Source organism: Grus americana, chromosome 1 (genome assembly GCF_028858705.1).
Source record: "Grus americana isolate bGruAme1 chromosome 1, bGruAme1.mat, whole genome shotgun sequence".
Taxonomy (NCBI): domain Eukaryota; kingdom Metazoa; phylum Chordata; class Aves; order Gruiformes; family Gruidae; genus Grus; species Grus americana.
Genome location: NC_072852.1, coordinates 83,316,509 through 83,331,166, shown reverse-complemented (window position 1 = coordinate 83,331,166; position 14,658 = coordinate 83,316,509). Strand labels below are relative to the sequence as shown.

Here is a 14,658-nt window from a genome sequence, read left to right as displayed (position 1 = left end):
ATACCTCCACAGCTCTATGGAATAATTTCTTTTTGCAAAGTCTGAAATACTTTATTTGTATCTCCTGTAATGTGTTGAATACTTTAAAATGAAATTAATTTTAAATAAAATTTGAAGCTCACATTCTAAAATTAGGGAAGCAACGTTTTCACTTAGGCAAGTGTTGTTTTAACAATTTTAAACATTTCTGAGGATTTTTCACATAAAATTATCAAAGCCACTCTTTTCCTTTTTATATTTTGGCATTTCAGTGTTTTTTTTTTTTTCTTTCTCAGAACAGACGTTTTAGTGAAAACATATCTCACTATACCAGTTCAGGCACCCATGGGAATGTCTGCACAATCAGGTACAGATAAATCTAGTGCTAACTGTGAACAGGTGAGACATGAGTTACCTTTGATCCAAACCTGTTAGTGTATGTCCAGGCTGCACAGGAAAACCTGCTGAGATACAGATAACTACATCAGCCCTTCTAGAAACAAACTCTTTCTTCTTTCATGCTTACAGTTTAGATTAATCCCACATAACTATGAACTCTAAATAGGTTAGTGACTCCTTGTCCCTCTGTTGCCTCTGAGGAAAGATAAGAATCTACAAAGGGCAGCTCAGATCTCATCTGTCTGGTTTCCCACCAGAGGTGTCTGCCTCCCTGTGATGACTACCCAAGGATCCCAGCTTGATCCAACTGCTAATTTAAAGGCTTTACAGAGGTGGCAACTCCCTTTGCCCTATTGCAGGTATTTTCATCATCTGCATTAAGATCCTAATTTAGAAGCCATTCATAAAATTGACATTAAAGACTTGATTTGGTATACAGAGACTGAGGAATGAGGGGATGTCTCCAGAGTACAAATGCTTAAGCTAGTAGTCTCCAGTGAGACAGTACAAACACCTTCCCTCCCAAAGAGCGTGGACAGAGAAGGTGGTACTTGTATATCTTTCAGTGGTAGTTTGAGCTTGTTTGTCTAAAGGATATTGGTGTGAATATCCATCTTCTGTGCAAAGGCAAGGACTTTCCAGAAGTGCTAAAGCAAGCTCGTTGAAGACTTGGTAGTGAAAATGAAATTTGGGACGGCAGGTTTCACCCCCAGCACTGGTTGCTTGACTGTTATCACCTCCCTTTCATCTGATGGCTCCCCATGTTTTTTCAGTGCAGCATAGGGAGGGGAACAGTTTGCAACTGAGTCACGCTGAAGTGCTCTGCCTCCATCGCCAGAAGGCTTAGTTTTGGCTTTTCATTAATTACAGGAGTTGAGTGATTGTTTAAAATGCAACAGTATGGCACTGGTGTCCTGTGAAATACATGGGCTCAGGAGAAAGGTCTGACCTGAGCCTCAGCTGGTGTGCCGAGTCAGACCAGCTACACCTGTTTACAGCAGCTGAGGGTGCTAGTCTCTTGTGTGCAAAGCTAAGATGTTTGCCTAAAGGGCAGCCTTTGCCATGCTGAGGGACTTGTTTTAGGATGGGAGAATGGATGGTTCTGTACTTCTCACATATTTTTCACAACATTTGCAGCAGTTTACTGATGTAGTCTTGAGTAAGGGAGAAAGCAAGCCTTCCCTGATGACTCCAGTGGTGCATGTAATCTTTAGTAACCCCAAAAAGGGAACGTTGGCTTCCTATGGTGAAAATTTCCTGGAGTTAGAAGCCGATTAGCTTCCCAGGGTCACACAGTCCTCTGACTTTTCTGCATTGTTAGAACAAGTAAATAGACAACGGTGCCAGGGACACCAAGACTTAGATGGTCTCTGTTCCCTAGAGTGACTGCGACAAATCTACAGCTGGGGAAAGGCAGCATAATTCTGCTTTGCTGCGTTCTCCTGTTTGAAGCTTCAGCCCTGAGGATTTGTTTATCAGTTCTTCAATATGCCAATATGCCATATTTCAATATGAAAATTCAGCATGTTACAAGGCTAACTAGAATGACGTTTAATTTTAGAAGACACCTCCTTTCTCTGTGTAGGAAGATGAGTTTTGCTGTGCGCTGAAGTGCACAATAAGGCTGTTATCGAACATTCCCATGCTGGTGTGAATTAGAAGCAGCATGGTTTTAAAATCAGCAAAGCTACACCCACTTTAAACCAGTCTGCTTTCAAAGTCTTTACAGGGACATTTTGCATTTATTGTCTCAAGTGACCAAGTGAGTACTGAGGGTCATCTTTTCTCTGGAGCCACATCAGTTTATATCTGCTGAGAACCTGAGTTTGAACGCGTATTCTACCAAGCGTGTCAGATTTGCTATGCTGTTTTGTAGCAAATGCCCAAAGGCTTGTACGGTGCCTGGAGCAATGCATAATAACAGGACTTGCATATGCCAATGACCAAGCAGAAAAGATCACTTTTTGGGGAAGGAGTGTGAGGAAAGTCATTCCTACAGAGAAGGAAGACTTTTCGGATCATGTTGAAGGGGAGGGAGGGAAAGGGGAAGGAAGGGAAAAACGGCGCGTGAAGCTCCCCATTACAGGAGCTGTGCAAGGACTAGTGCAGAGGAGGATGAGTCACCTTCAGGCTTTGGCTTGGGTGGCAAGGGAGGCGCTTCCATCTCCCAAACTCCCCCTCCTTTTGCTTTATCACTGCTTTTCTGCTCTCAGACTCTGCGGTGACCCTTGATTCTTGGTTCAGAGAGGGATGGTGGCAGTGCCGCACATGTGGGAAGAGCAGAACAGGAAAGCACAGCACCTGCTGTGAGGATCCCAAAGTCATGCCTTTTCACTGTGAGTTCAGTCAGCTTTTAGAGGACTGGCCTGGGGGCTGTGGGTAAGTCTGACTCTCCCGTGTTTTATGTAGTCATTTACACCCACAGAAGTGGGGGAGGAAGCACCAGCAAATCAAAGCTTCTCCATTTCTTTACACTAGACTTTGCTTGCTTTGCATTATGTTCCACAGAGAGAAATTACTGCGCAGAGCCCTAAGCAGAGAGCTTCAGACCCGTGTATTTTCGGTACTGCTGTCGATATACAAGACTGGAGGCAGCAAAAGGGACATTTTGCCTGACTTGAACTATCTAATACTTAGGCATAAAGTCTGAGTTAATTGTCTAGGCTCTTTCTTTTGTTAGTAAAAAAGCTAGGCACTGTTAACGGGTGATTCATACCGCCCTATGGTAGATCTGACAGATAGGCATGGTGACTCACCTCCTAATAACCCTAGTATGTCTCCACTGGCTGTGGATTTGCTGAAGACATCTAACTTCCAGGTGGGTGATGAATCTTATCTCAGGAAGCAATTTTTTGCTGCCATCTCTCACCTTCCTCTGCAAACACTTCCAGTGAAACATGTGCAGTGACTTGTGAAGAAATACGAAGTATGAAGCAGGAGCTCTGAAATAAATATCGTGAAATGTCAGCAGCTCTACCCATGTACCCATGGCCAGGCCATAAGGGAGTAGCTGTTAGAGTTGGAGTGGCAGCCTGGGGGATGTCAGCAGTAGAAAATGACGGGTCCGAGTGCTCAGTTTGTTTTCAACCACAGAGCTTCAGTTACAGATTGAGATCTCAGTGGTTGCTCTGAAATCCACAGAAAAGTTTCATTTATACCTGAGGAAAACTTTGCCCTATAACAGCAAAGCAGAGTGATCAAATGACTAAATCAACATAAAAAAACCTCAAACAAAACAAACAAACAAACATTGTAAACAGCACGATTGTTTTGGAAATATCTATATCTCATTACTATTTTAGAAGAAAAAATATTTCTCTAATAGCATTAAATATAGCCTTCATGCATAGGTGAGATTCTTTTTTCAGACTACCAACAACAGGGAAGATGTCAGATGTGCTGTATCTTCAAATCAAATGCACAAACATACTAGACATGAAGATCTATTCCTAAATTTCTTTTTATTCCTAACTTGAAATTAGCTGGCTGGGCGTCTGTTCAGTAAAGCCCAATCTGAGCAATGTTACACAAGGGAGCAGTTTTAACGAGAGCTTAGGAAAGTTGCTCACATGCATAAATAGTATCTGATTTGATTATTAGGAGTTTTCTCTTATGATTGTATTAAACCACTGAATAGTTGCTGATTTTAATTTTCTCTGTCATTGGCAGAGAGTTGTCTTCAGAAGTTGAAATTAAATATGTAGAAACTTCTTTAAAAACATTATGCAGATTTGTACTCACGGTACTGTTGTGCCACTACAGATAATGTGGATTTTGCCAAATACACAGCACATTACAGGCCTCTAGTGGTAGAAATAAAAATACATATACACCTATCCCTGTAACAGTTCCTGATGGTACTTATTGCAGTCTTAATAAATTGCATAATGCTTTCTGTTTATAGATTTTGCTCACTTGAGGGAAATGGAAATTCTGCAGAGGTTAGAGATGTCAGTGACAATTTTCTGTTAATCTGAAAACCACAATGAGAAAGTAAACTAGGTTGAAAAAAGAGAAAAGTACGTGGTGTATAGCCCTACACTTGCTCAATTTCAAGGGCTATTGGCAGTAGCCAAAAGAGGTAGAAGGCAAGCCCTCCCTGTGAGTCTGGCAGGTTACAACCATGCCACACCTTGGCTCAAGCCTTAGCACCACTTTTTCTGCCAGGTCTGTGCACGCACAGGTCCCTGCCAGTACATCTCAAAGCCTGGCCATTGCCTGGTTGGTACCACCTCCCTGACAAATTCACAGGTGTTAGCTGTCCAGCATCCTCCTCCTCTCAATCCTTGTAGAGGAGCATACCATCCTGCCAGACTGATCTGGTAGCATTTAACACTTTATTTGCCCAACACAAATTTATTTTTCTTGTGCAAAGTACAAGACAGTGACTAATCAACTCCCAGAGTTTGTTTTGGGTTTTCTTGAGAATTACAAATTTTCACTAATATTAAGAATAATACTCCCAAACATAGCTTCATTTCTCAAACAAATATGATGTGAACTTATACCTATCCAGGCTGGACTTCTGTCCCATTTCCACTACCTTTTTTCTTCTCAAGCTTGTGTTCAAGAATAGCTGAGAAGTGCAGGCGAAAAACAGAAAGAGAGATGATTTGGAGGATATGAAAGTAATAATACCTGTGTTTTGGATAGTATTAAGTGGAAAGTGATAATGAAACCCAAAGAAGATTGGCAGTGTGGGGTGAAATGATGTCTGCTTGGTAGAACAGAGATAGGAATAGCTGCATATATTAAACTCTGATGGTAAGTGGTTGTTATACAGTCTCTCTAAATGGAAGGATCTCAAAAAACTGCATAAATGTGGGTGAGTTAGTAAGGCTCATGGTTTGTCTGTAAGGAAGTTATTCCTGTTTTATAGGAGTGATACCAGTAAAAGAGTAAAGGTAAACACAGCCCAGGAACAACTGAGAGCTGTGGGTTGTGGGGACTGGACTGACATGGATCTAGGCTCTCCAAATGGTAGAGCATGCCTCAATCTCTACTCAATTTTACTACATTTTTAAGGGAGTTAATGGTTTATAGGAGTACTATATGTAAAAAAAAAGTGAGATGTGTCAGAAGAGATTAAAGTTAGATAAGTTATTACACTCTTTTTTCCATATAGGTGTTCCTTATTGAACAATAGAATTCATCACTGCTCACCGCATTTTAGTGAAGAAGTAGGCAAATTTGAGAGGCTTCAGAAGAGAGCAACTGAAATGCTATGTATTTGGGGAATAAAGACCTGGAGAGGAAAGGTTAAGCAGACTCGAAAAGGTCATTCTGGAAGACAGGTGACTGAGGGGATGTGTAAGCAGAATCTACATCAAAATCTCTGTGTGACCACAGGCCATGGAAGAAGTGATGGCAGAAGAGGGTAAAATTCTGTTGAGGTAGACATTCGAGTCAGAACATCAGATTTAGAAGTGAATATGTTGCTGTAAGATACATCCTCTTGTGCTTAAATTTCTTTAGATCCTCTTACCTCCACTTATCCGGCAGGGGAGGAAGTATCTATGTTGTTGAAGTTTGTCAAGTAGAGTAAAAAAGAACCTGCCCATCCTTTCATACACTCATTTACTGCTTTCCTTTGGTTTCCCTTATTACGCTCCTCTATCCTGTCCAGGTGATGTGTGAGTTGTACCATTTTGGTACAAATAGCACCAACATTTCTCAGACATTCCCACTCATAATTTACAGTGAACTTCTAGCGATCTGCAGCCATGAGCTTGGAAACAATTACTTTTTGTGTTACCTGTATTCACACACCTGTTTGTAGCTAGTTTTGAGCACAAGTTCAATTACTTCAGTTGCTGTCCAGTGAGATGAAATCTAGTGTCCTACTGGAAATCACATTCAGTTCAGGAAATTCTGTGGGAAAAGGGAAAAGTCCTACCACACAATTAAGTAGTAGCTGGTTATGATAAAAAAACTTTCTTCATTTAGCCTAGTAGTTGGGTTGCAGGGCATCTTGCCATTATTGCTAAGCCAACTCACGATAACTTTTAAAACAGATTGTTTTTGCAGCCAATGCAGCTGCTTAACGTTCCCAAGCACAGAAGAAGGGACTGTGATGTCTGAGACATGAAGAAAGGCTCATGGCTACGTGGCAAAAAAAATATTCAGCTAATAAAATAACCGTCATCAGTCCCCAGTCCACAACTGAGCCCTGGCATCTATGGCTGACTTCCAGGTAGCTCACAGGGAATGAATGTTCACTTGAGAACTACATGATATCTCTGATAATCCATTTAACTGATGTGTAAGGGACCCAACAGAAGTGATGCCTTGATACTGCCTAGGGGTGGGTTATTCTATTAATTTAAGACCACAACTGGTCTATCCCCTTTATGACTAATCAGCGCCTCTCATAGGAGTGGAAATGTTCTTGCCTCCACTCCACTGCTGAGTGAATTCTCTTGCTGTATCACCAGCTTCCCAGAATACAACTGCAAGCACTCAGATGTCACATTAGGCCCTTCACTCGTCACCTTTTACTGTGGCAGCTGTTGTTTTACTAAGCCGTTACTCCTGGGGAACAGGGCTGGGCAGATGAGGCTGTGAAATCCCAAGGTGAATCTATTTGTAAGTGGTGTGGGAGGGACCTACTGATGAATTATGTGGAGAGCAATTACAGCACTGCACAAACCAGGCTGATGACTACTTATGCTGGCAACAGGCCTTCACTTATCTGAGTCCTAAATGCATACCTTTGGACATGTTTTTGCAGGGAGCAGCAGGAAACCTTTAAATCTGTGCTTCTGCCTTACCCACTTGGTATAGAGATGAAACCATCAACCTGGCACTCAGCATATTATTCTCACTTGAGAGCACAGTCTCTTTAGGGATATCCTCACCTTAAGCAAGCCTGTGAACCATGTGAGCACTTTTTGCAAAGAAAGAGTCCTTTTTTCTTCTACCTGTTTTCTTTATATCATTAGTTTGGGCATTGCTAGCTGTGCAGTCATTACATCATGTTTTGTCTAAGTTTCCTCATGACAAAGTCACTTGAAAGGCTTCCTTGATGTGTTTGACATGAAGGGAACAAGTTGTACACCATCCATTCTTTTAACAAACAAATGAGACAGAGGTATGTGATCTGCATACTCAGACATAGTCTTTCTTTCCAATGTCAGTGTCTGATTTGCATTGCATTGTATCTCCTGTGGCAGAAATCAGCATTTTCCTCTCCAGAGAGTAGTGTGTTGACTTCCAATTAGGGGTATACACTGTCATTAAGTGTTTTTCCTACACTTGTATGTAGAAAATTGTGTCCCAAAGCACTGGAGGGCAACAAGGACAAAACTGCAAGCCCAGGAGCACGTACAATCCCAAATGGATCAGTTCCAAACTTCTTACAGGAGTTAAGATAGGAAGGAAGGCTGAGGCACATTGCAGCTTGAAGTATACTGAGCTATCAAAGCTGGATTTCTAGTCCACATCATCACCCAGGATTTGGCCTATAGCCTGTAAATATGACAAGACCTATGACTATAGGCTAGGTTAACTTTCCCTAGTACGTAGTGCTATTGCAGGGCAATGGAAAGCAGTAGGTTTCTCATTGCTGCATGCTGCAGCAGGAGGAGAGAGAATTCCTGCATGTTACTCTGGCTAATTTGTTGTCACCTTTATGAGGACTGTACTAGCCAGCAGCGACAGTGATATTAATGATGATTCCCATGAACATATTGTCTTCTAAGATCTCCAAGCATATGTAAACAGTAATTAAGCTTCATAACACCTCAGGGAGTTACAAAGAATTCATGCCACTCACTTTTATGATGCAGCTCTGCAGCTGTTTGCATATGGCCTTGCTAGTTATCGACTGGCTCACCACTAGCCTAAGGAGTCTGTCAGAACTGCAGTCACAACTGCATCTTTTTTCTGCAATAAATGGAGGGGGGAATAGACTTCCCCCCCCCCCAGTGATCATCCGCACTATTTTCATTGCTGTGACAGCAATATATAAAAATCAGCCAAAGTCCTCCCCGGTAAGGAAGTTGCCACTCTTTCAGTTTGAAGGAAGGTGTGTTGCCCCAGTAAAGATTTCATGTCACTGTGTCTTTTGTTATGAGTTATATTAACTCAAGGCAAAGTCTTCTGTTGCACATAAGCCGTGAATAGATAGAGATTAAGGATGGGCCATAACAAAACTTACTGGGTTTTGCTATTGTAAATGTAAGGCAATTTCAGGAAGGTGTCTGCTGCTTTCCAAATGGTAATTGCATCAGATGGATGGAGATCAGAACATTATGGATTACCTATTGGCTACACAATCCACCATTAGAAGTTGGAAAGTTGAATTGTTCATTTTCTGGCTCTTATAAATATCTGCTCTGTTTGGCTTCCAGATCACTGGGAGCAGATGTACCAGATCATTACAGGAGAAAAGGAGATTTTGCATCCACAATTTTTATTGCTACTATGAGTACTTTGGTAGTCACCGTATGGGGAATTGGACCCTGCAGAGCTTGCAATGGGCATGTTAGACAGGATCAAGTGCTTTGCAGACATGGGCAGAATAAAGGTAGGAGTAGGGAAAATGTGGGTAGAAAGTAAAGTGGTAAGAGTTAGGGAGACATCCTGTTTTGCCTGTCAATCACCACTTGCCAGTGATTTGCAGGCATAATTAGAGTGAAAGACTTGAAGATGGAAAGGAGTGAGACAGTAGCCATACCAATTTCTACAAGGAGGTTTCTCCAGGTGTGGGGCTGAGAGAGAAGGGGATGAAAAAATGGTGGCATCATAGAGAGATTTAGGTAAGACTAATTTGATATAGACATCTTTGCAGAGGGAAGATGACATGAGTATCTGCCAAGTGAGTAAGAAGAGGAGATGTGTCTTTAGACTTTCAGAATCCCCATGAGGCTGACAGATTTTAGTGTGGTAATTCAGAGCATCTGATTTCAAACTGAGAATACAGATGATTTGCTTCTAATGCCAGCATTTTAATTACAAGAGCATCCTCTTTCCTGTAGCGGGGTCACCAGTCATTTGTAGGTGGCCTGCAAAAAATCTATGCACTACTTATATCTCTCTGCAGCCTCTGAAGTAGCACCTAGTTTGACTGGCATGTTTGATCAGCTTGGTGCACATAGTGGAGGAATATCAGTAGGTAGGGTACAGGTAGAAAAAAAAATAAAATCCCTTCTCCAATGGCAGTGGATGCGCAGTGGCAAGTACTATTATGTACTTTCCTTTTGATAGGAACAGCTGGTGAGAATTAATTTCTCGCAGTGCTGTTGGTGGTTTTGTGTGGGAGTGAAATGGAAGAAGAAAATTCTCAAAAGAACTGAAAAATTCATCTTACAAAGAGAGAGGTTTATAAAGATTTTGTATAAAAGTTTTGTATTCCCTTGATTTTGGATGGGAAAACAAGAGAACAGGGGTCATTATTTCAGATCAGACAGTCTTAATATATGGGTACTGCACTAGTTGCAGCAGCAATTAAATGTATTTTCTGCCCCTGTCTCGTGCATATTGTAAATGCTATGAGGTCTGGTTCTGGAGACCCATATGCTGCTTACATCAGAGGCTTGGAATGAGATAATTCATTCTGTGTGCTTTGTAGAGTTCTAAGACTAGAACAATATTCCTGGCATCCCTCGGGTTGGGATTCCTCCCTCCAGTTTTATTGCCCTGATTCAGAGTTCATGATCAGTGACTTCTATAGCAAATAGAGGGGCAAGTCCAGAGGGCAACTCCTTTCTAAGACTGACATTTAAGTTGTGGCCAAGTAAGTAAGTTACTAGAGGATCCTATTTCTCTGTGCAACTGGTCTTGGGTCCTGGAGTCAGCAGTGCAGAACTGGGCATATAAAACTAGTTGAAGTAATCCCTAACCTAATGTCTAAATGCAAGCTCATCAGTTCCACCTTTTCTTTCTTTTGGCTTCTCACTTCTGGCCAAGATCTTAGCATAAAAACCTTGCTGCTATCACCATCCCTAAAGGCTGCAGTTTTGTTTATAAGTCCATTCTTACCCAATCGGTCAAGATATATTTTTCATCTCATTTCTGTGAGATTTTTGAATGATACTTGGGATCAGCATTAAGTCACTTTTCCTTACCAGTCACAGTCCAACCTTGAAACAATAGTGATTCAAGACATGAGTCAGTAGATTTTGAGATGAAAGTCAAAGGTTTCTGAGTTCTCTAGGCCTAGAAGTTGTTTGAGAATGCATTTTTGGATACAAGGTTGTTTCAAGCTCCTACAACCAAGATTGATGCTCGGTCACAAAAGCACATAATGAGACAAGATTCTTGAGAAGAATCCTCAAAGAACTGGTCGAGTCAGTAGGCAAGACCAACAAAAGGTGGGTATAGAAGCAAATATTGATGTTGATATATAGGTATCTAGTGCCACTGGAGATGCCTTAAGATAGCTCTGATATCCAGGTGGAGCTCACAGATATGGCACAGAACCTGCAGTAATCCTTTGCCTACTGGAGCAGCGGGAGGTCAGGTGAGATACCTTAGGGTACCCTGAATGTCAGTAGGTTCCTATATGTGGGCAGCTGAATCAGTCCTTTGAGCTTCCCTAAGTATAATAGAAGCAAAATGAGATGCAGACAGCTATACGTAGGTGTCTTGTAAGATGATTCCCACCTGAAATCATTTGCCCAAGGTCTCAAAGATAATAGCCCCAGAGCCAGAAGCAGAACCTTGGTCTTGCAGCCAAATTGGCAGAATATGGCTGATATGGCTGTACACCAACGGCGGGTCACCTTCATCACACTCCTGTGAGATAGGCGAGTTTTCCTTCTGTTTTACAAATTTAGAAACTGAGGCACAGAGAGGCTGAATGACTTTTCTGAGACCACAGAGTATGCTTTATCTATCATATGCAGAATAATTAAACTGAAAAATCTATGCTGGTAAAATTAAAATTCTGGGGTTTAAGACTATAATTTAGACAGGAGCTGCTGTAATCTCCCAGTCCTATGCATAGAGACAGGCTGCTCAGTACCTCTGCCAAAACCTTTCTTCCTGTAATCTGTGCGAAACCTTCCAAGTCTGTGCAATTGGTTGCATGGTGTATAAGTGAGGCAATCAAGAAACAGAGTCCCTGTGCCAGAAGGAGCTTCTTCCTTCAACTGCTTCACTGTGCATCTTACGGGCTTCTGTTTGCTCTAGATAGATATGAGTTTGGATTTTTTCACGCACAAAAGCTTTGTGGACTAGACCGAAATATACTGAAAAGTTCAGTTAGGTTTTCAGAGTGTTTTAATGATGGTTGATTGTGACCTGAAATCACTGTATTTCTCTAGAAACATATATAGGAGCTGGTAATTGCATATTTGCAAAACAAACTGAGTCATTCAATTATTATTCTGTAGGAAATTCTATTGCTGTAAAAACATCTATTATTATGTTACCCATTGTTGAAAGAATACTCATAAAAACAGCTGTTATTTATTTCTGTTGATAGCAACTGAAAGCTGATGTGATTGTTAAAGAGCATGAAGTAGGGGAGATTACACGAATCTCACTCGACAAATATGCTCATGGAGATGCTATTTCAGAACTTCAGAGCTTTCTTAGGAGGACAGTCTTGCCAAGAAGCAAGGTAGTCCTTACTCTGCTAGCAGTGTTGACAGTCTGATTGTGGACTTGAACTTCTCGTAACTTAGGTACACTCACCCTAGGAGGTATGTTATCCCATAAGTGGCTGTAGACCTTGTTCAGCAAGAGTGCAGATGTAGATGTGAGCTGAACACAAGATTTGGGGTTTTTTGCCTTCCTTCGTGTGCTGTGGCATCCACAGCTCTGACATCTTCATCTTATTGAAGCCTTTCTCCAGCTCCAGGACCCTCCATGCCAGATGAAGCTGGTCAGGAAAGTGCCACCTGAGATGTATGCTGCAAACTAGTGGTGTACATCTTCCTTTGGACTTCATCACTGGTCAGGTGGCATAAGTTTCATACATAAGTTACAAGTAATTTTAAATATCTGCATATAAAACACTGCATATGAATATCGGCATACATAAAACGCTGGAGAGGTTTGGTTCAGTTAAATCGCATATTAAGCGAATTTGATGCCATTCATGTTTTCCAAGGGCCAGGTATATGCATGTTTTAGAAGGTATCTGGCCACCTCAGATCTTTAAATGTGTGCTGGTAGTTAAGGCTGTGGTGCCTTAACTGATTAGATATTCTTTGACCCAGCTTGAAACACCTGCTGCTATTACTTGGTGTTTTGTTGATTTCAGCAGGCTGAAGATAGCACTTGAAGGTGCGTTCTGCTGTAGAACCGATCTTGTCTTTCACTGCTTTCACTATCACCCCATGCATCCGTGCAGTTTAGAAGCTGATGAAGTCAGCTGGCTTGATTGGTAAATTTAGTCACTTTTTTCAGGTAGATTTGTTGTTGCTTATTGGTGTTGTATGAGCCTGGCTTATACCTTTGTAACACTGTGGAAATGAACATAAATGGGATATTGGATCTGAGACTTTCCTGTCCTACAGGACTTGGCTTGAATTCAGTGGATAACTGAAATAATAACATACTGATGGTTTAAAGAGCAGAAAAGTAAAAAACTAGGTCTTACATTTGGTGTAACAGCTTGATTAATAGCAAGAAGCAGTTCTCATTTTTCAAGCAATTTTATCTGTATTAAAGGAAACTTTTTAGGTGGGTAAGTAATTTTGATCTAAGAGAGTTAGTTAAATTTCTCACAGCTACAAAGAGCATTGCTACAAAAGATGAGGTTAGAACCCACTAGGTTGTTTTGGACTTTAGATGTGTACCATAGTATATCTCCTTTGTATGAAGTGTAGATAGGAAAAGCAAAGCAGCTAGGCCTGTCAAATCTGATAAGCTCTGCTGTGGTGTTGAGAGCATCACAGTGACATAGCCTGGATATCCAGATGAAACTGGCTTCTTGTCTTTCTCAAGTATTGAAACAGGTCTGTCCTGTGAATTTGTGCTTTTAGTACAATTTTGTTTGGAAAGAAGAGCAATCAGAGGACCAAATAACAAAAACTGCATTGTCTAGAAGCTCTCAGAATAGTTTTACTGTTGGTATTTGTTATTGATAATGATTTTGTGGCAAACACCCATATTATATGCAGGAGATATCCAGGTTTAAAAATAGTTAGAATATGCAATCTTTTAAGTCTCTGATTGACTTGTTTGAGCTGTCACATATTGTACATAACTGAGTTGCTTATTACAATGGCTGTAATCCATGTTCCTGCAATACCCTTTTTTCTTGACAAGTCACTGAATGAAAAACCCAATTCACTCTGGCATTCAGAACTCCCCTAATACTATTTCAATGAAGAAGCAATGTTTTCTTCTGTCGAGCTTTCGCTGAAACTGAAAGCCCCTATGGCTTTTGTGTGTGGTCCCCCACACTGCCCTCACTGTTGTACTGACATCCATCAAATGACACCCATTCTTGGAGTGTAAAACTACCATGTTACTGATGTCATCTCTCCATCTGCCAGCCGTGCTAGTGAACATCTGCAACAGTACCACTGAGAATACTTCAGAAACAGGGCAGGTTTTAAAAAATGAAATATGCTTCATGGTATTTTTTTTTCATTTCAGTTTACATGAACAATAAACCACTTTGCCCCAAATGAAATGTGTTTGTGAAAATTCACTTCAGCTGAATTTTTTTCACCAGGGTAAAAAGATTTGATGGAAAAGTTTGTGTCTGTAGTTCTGAGTCTTATACATCAATATAAATAGCTCAACAAACATTACTTAAAGTTACCTGATATGAGTAATAAAACACAGTCCCATGTACACATAATAGACAGATAGAAAGGGTTAGTCTGATTTATTATCTCCATTGATTCACACAGATAAATCACCAAACCTTTTTAAGGACTTGGGCACCAAAACTTTAGAAATGAAACCTGTTGGTTAATGAGCAATTAAAAACTTTGAGGAAGGGCCTTTATAGGAAGCTCTGCAAAAAAAAATGGTATGTAAAGTTCGCTATCATTGTCTCCCTGAACATGAATCAACAACAAACTGGATCAACAGAAAAAAACCAATATGATACCAAAGGTCAGTCAAACCTTCTCCTAAACTGGGTGGCCCTTCTAACCCCTCCACCCCCCAAAATGAAAAGCCTACACCCTAAATAACCTTTTCCAAAAGTATCTGTTTAATTTCTTTCATAGTTTCCACAAGTCAGGGAAACACAGTGGTTGTCCAGCAGCATCAACAAGCGATGTGTTTCAACGAAAAACTACCACCACATGGTATATCTATTATCCTGCTTTCAAAAGCTAATCTTTGGTGTTTTGCCCTTCAGAAATGCTT

At 40.9% G+C, this 14,658-nt stretch overlaps 1 protein-coding gene across 2 annotated transcripts in view; it reads left to right on the top strand.

The window, feature by feature from the left end:
* The window catches only part of KCNA1 (potassium voltage-gated channel subfamily A member 1), a 139,230-nt gene that overhangs the window by 72,155 nt on the left and 52,417 nt on the right, over positions 1-14,658 (top strand). The window lies entirely within an intron of this gene.